Genomic DNA, 5,000 nt, shown 5'->3' with positions numbered 1-5,000 from the left:
CAAATTCTCAGACAGTGAAGTGTGCTGCTTCTGCCCTGGTATGTGCACGTGTGTGTGTGTGTGTGTGTGTGTGTGTGTGTGTGTGTGTGTGTGTGTGTGTGTGTGTGTGTGTGTGTGTGTGTGTGTGTGTGTGTGTGTGTGTGTGTGTGAGGCCACAGTTGAACGCTTCACCTCAGCAGCGTTAGCGCTGCTCATTTAAATGGGATTTGTTGTAGTTTTTTTATGGAGACTCTGAAGGTGAGAACTTTTCTCCAAGAGCTCCAAATAACAGTGTGTTGACGCCACTAGATTAGCAGCTATTGGCTAACTAGCACTGATGATGATTAAACCAAAAATACGTATATTGTTTCATGCTGCTAACAACTTTCCAACTGTACTGTGTTCTGTGGCGTTTGGTCCCGTTTATTTGCGTACGGTATGAAAATGATCCCGCAGAGACATCTGATCCATCACAGCGAACACTAGCTGCTGTTATTTGTCTGAATGTTGTGTTCCTGATGCCCGTCTGGCAGGAAAAATATCCTCTGCTGCACAGGAAGTCGTGTGTTGACTAGTTTGAATACTGGAGACGTGGTAGTTTGCATGCAGCTCAGCTGGCAGCGGTCAGCAGGTATGCTCGTGGTCCACTTTAAGGCTGGACGAGACGGACAATAATGTTATCATATTGATGGATACGGCTAATTATTATGACATATATGAATAATATTAATCATGCTTAAACAGTTTTATGAGTATTCTTCTTAAGAAAGAACCCAGAGGGTTAATCAGTACATGCAACACCTCTTGGCCATCTCACTGCTGCACACTTTCTGACTAAAATGAAGAAACTACACCGTAAATTATCTTCAGTTACTCGGAAACGTTATTTCCGTTTCTGTCTTTTTCTTCGCATTCCTTCTCTCTGACATCCATCTGTCTATCCAACTGTGCGTCTGACCTATATTTGTGCTTCTTCAGTGTGTGTGTGTGTGTGTCGTAACTCAACCACAAAACTCATGTTACCAAACACAACCTAGCTTCCTCTTAGTATCCTTAACACACACACACACACACACACACTCGCACAAACACACACGCTTAGGACAGGTGGCTGCATCACCTTGACGTCCAGTTTTACGACACATTCCACGTTCATCTCTCTCTCTCTCTCTCTCTCTCTCTCTCTCTCTCTCTCTCTCTCTCTCTCTGCAGGTATAAGCCCCTTATACCTTCTGTGCTGCAAACACTGCCAGGACCTCACACACACACACACACACACACACAGCAGGTAGTGGCAGTATATCATAGCCTCTGGTCGGCCTGGCGAACAGAGCTTCATAATGGAGGGATGAGGGGAGAGAGAGGGATGGACAGATGGAGGCAGACGGGGGGAAAAATAAGAGATAGGATAGAAGTGAGGAGACGGATGCAGGAACGGAGAGATGATGGAGGAAAGGACGGAGGGAGGAGTGGCGAAGGACAGATGGAGGGAGGGATAGAGGAGGAGGTGTGGTGTGGAAGGGATGATGGAGCATCAGGGTGGGGGAGTGATGGGGGGGGAGAGAAGGGGTGATTGGGGAGTGACAGGAGGAGTTATAGAGTCATGGAAGGACAACATATTCTCACTCCCAACTTTTCAAATACTGCAGCGCTGAGCTTCAAACTCGCTCTAGCGCCAGTTTTGGACGTGACGGGTTTAAGGAAAGGATTAAAAGACTTGTTATGTAACTTACGTATGCTGCGTTAGTTAAATATGTAAGTTAGGCAATAAAATAAAGGTAAAATAAGTCGTTTGCTTTATACGAGACACGAACAGCGGTCTCCTGCGTGAAAGTTTTTTTTTTACTGAACCCAACCAATCGTTTCACAACGTGAACCACGAGGCTGATGTGAAGCTTAAGAAACCTGTTTCAGATTCAGAGACGTTGACATTTGACGTATCCTGAGGTTTGAAGAAACGCACAACGGCAGAACTTCTTCTGGGGTTTGAATAACGACACGGAGTCAGTTGAAAGTCCGGTGCGTTTGGAGGGATGATGAGGAGTGAATAAAGACGAACAAGGAGCGATAGAACAGAAAGCGGTTATATTGTGAGGGGAGTGTTGGAGGATGAAATACAGCGATGATGAAGTGATGGAGGAAGAGTGACAGAAGCAGAGAAAAAGAGATGAAGGTGAGAAAAGAGGGATGGAAGAAATGGGCAAAGGTTTTAGGAGAGAAGATGGACGAGGAATCGTTGCTTGTTGCAAAACATTTTCTCTCCTCTTGTCTTCCTTCTTATTCTCTCCACATCCTCCTCCTGTTCCTGTCATCTTTCTCTCCAGACATTCCTCCTGCCTCCGCCCTTGTCCTCGCCTCACCTCTCCACTCATCTCCTCCTCTTTCCTTTCTTTTCCACCGCTCGTCTTGTCTTCTCTTGTCATTTCATTTCTTCTGTCCTTTCTGCCTGTCCTCTCTTTGCCCCATCATCCATCTTCCCTTCTCCTAATTTACCGTCCTCCTCTCACCCCCCTCCTGTCCTCTTTCTTCTCCTTCCCTTTTCTTTTGTATTCCCCTCCTCTCTCCTTTACTATTTCTCTCTGTTTGTATCTATTCTATACTTTTAACCCGTATTTCCTCATCTTTTCCTGCCCATAGATTGTCTCTCCTCCTCTCGTATATCCTCTCTTTTCTCCTCCTCCCGCTATCATTCTCCGTCCTCTTTCCAGCGTAATCTGAATTTAGCTGCTTTGCACATTGCAGCGACATGTTCTCAGGAAAGGCCCAGCTGCTTCTCCGTCAAAACGAAAGAGAAAAACGATAAAGAGGCCTGGCGCTGTGAAGACATGGAAACTTAGACGTTGTTAACTGGGTTCTCTCTGCCAACTTTTCTCTGTCTCTCCATCATTGTCGTTCTCTTCCCAGAGGTGTAAAAGTAAGTGTTTTTGAGTGAGTGTGTGTGTGTGTGTGTGTATGTGTGTGTGCGATAGAGGAAAGAGGCGATCGTGTGTGTGTGTGTGTGTGAGGTTGGAATGTGGAGGCTCGTAAGTCACCTCTGATTTTTCCACTCCCGCTGGGTCACATCCCATTATCAGTTTTATACGAAAGTAGGAAATTCCGCTGTGGTCTGTGTGTGTGTGTGTGTGTGTGCGCATATGTGTTTGTGTGTGTTGGGGGGGGGTCTGGCTCCATAATGAGCAGCTTAACAGTGGACATTTTCCTTCCTTCTCTCTGCAGTGCAGCACTTCCATAAAATCCCCCAAAAAATCAATCTCACATTTTTCCCGTCAGTCCAGTGGAGCACATAGATACGGTGCTGACATGTGTCGATGTATGTTCAAGGTGCTTGTTTATGTTAATAATGACTTTGTGGATGTTTCATATCCCCGACTGATTGATTGAGACGAAGGTTATGTATTATTTGAGTGGTTTTACGTTCACAAAGTCTTATTGTACGTCCCAGAGCTGACAGGAGGTGTTGGTTAAACGTTTGCTCACTCTTTCTCAATTCTCAGTCGACTCGATTTGTTACGTGATGAAAACCAAATGCAATTTTTATTTTCTTCGTCTTTTCTAGGAAAAGCAGTTAAAAAGACCAAAGAGCTGATAGAACAATAGCCAAGCTCTGAGGAGAAGAAACTGTGTGATTGATTGTGCAAAAATAATACATAATATAGACAGATTATTGTATTTAAAGTTCTTAAAAATAACAAGAAAACTCATCTCTGATGTAATAATCACAGGAAATGACCTCCTCAAAATGCAAGCTTCCTGTTGCGTTCACTATTTGGGTTGATTGTAGAGTTTTGTTGTTGTTCCGTACTGTTATTGTTATGCATTGAATATAGTATAAATTATCCATAAAATATGACATAACATTTACATGATGTGTATTTGTTCTTTAGCTGACAGGGCGGTTCATTTGGGAAAGTGTTGATAAGTGAGTGGATATATTAGCTCGTCAGACGCTGCATTAGCTGCTTTGGTTTGCTTGTTATATGACGGATCGGTGGTTGTTTGCACCGTTGCCTGGTTGATTGTTTTAATATTTTAAAACTGGAGCACAGCTGGAAAGAATCCGATGATGAGAAGCAGGAATACAACAGTTCATGGCTGTCAGAGACGGGTTCACTGGAGGATAGAGGAGGGAAAAAACAGAATAGGGAAGAGATGAGAATAGAATCCAAGTTTTCCTCACCCGACCGGCCGGAGGCCAGTTTACTTCCCAGTCTGCACTGAACGGAAAATCAACAGACGGATATTCCACCCCTCTTTGTTTCTCCTCTGCCCTCCTGTGTCTCATCTCTACCTTGATCTTCCAGTTTGGAGAGAAGGTAGGAAAAGAAGACGGAGGGGAGGGATGCGATTAGCGGGATCTAATCCTTTACTTTCAGAAAATCACGTGGCTTTAAAGGTTGTTTTTTTTTACATTGATTTTCTTTTATTGGCGAGCAGGAACGATGTTAGATCTTTATTTGCCAGCCTTTGGTGGTTAACAAATTCACTTGCTTCCTTCCTGATTTTGGCACCAGAACATGCTGCTTAGAACAGAATCAAACTCCAAATGATGGTTGGTAACCGGCCCAAACTGGGTCCAGTAGACGAGCCTACCAGTCAAACACAAGCTGCCAGAGTGTGACTGGTGGCTGCTGGTGATTTGCCGACCTGCAGCCATGTATTCCAGATGTTGTGGATTTGAATCCAACTTGTGACCTTGTTGCATGTCATCTTCTCTCTCTCTCTCGCTCTCTCTCTCTCTCTCTGCTTTGAATTTTTCCTTTTTCCCGTCATTCTTTCCACACTCAGCAAATAGAAATACTCGGCAGATAGAAAATGTGAATAATGCATCGCCGGCTACATGATCATGTATTTTACATTGGGGCGGAGGATAGTCTTTGTGGACACAACTGGCTGGTTGTTGGTTCAGATTACCGATCTGGCTGGAACAACCTACAGTGAGAAACTCTTCCAAGGCTTTAGAGATGTGCACTCGTACAGACGTACACCTCAAAGGCACGTTGAGCGCTGGCGTTCTGAGGCCG

The 5,000-nt window shown here is 44.5% G+C and overlaps 1 protein-coding gene across 9 annotated transcripts in view; it reads left to right on the top strand.

Moving 5' to 3' along the window:
• Positions 1-5,000, top strand: part of hivep2a (HIVEP zinc finger 2a) — a 106,339-nt gene that overhangs the window by 41,829 nt on the left and 59,510 nt on the right. The window lies entirely within an intron of this gene.

This window comes from Anarhichas minor, unplaced genomic scaffold, assembly GCF_050575085.1.
Source record: "Anarhichas minor isolate MPS153535 unplaced genomic scaffold, ASM5057508v1 ptg000136l, whole genome shotgun sequence".
Classification (NCBI taxonomy): Eukaryota; Metazoa; Chordata; class Actinopteri; order Perciformes; family Anarhichadidae; genus Anarhichas; species Anarhichas minor.
The sequence above is the reverse complement of the archived record's forward strand: the minus strand, read 5'-3'. Positions and strand labels throughout refer to the sequence as shown.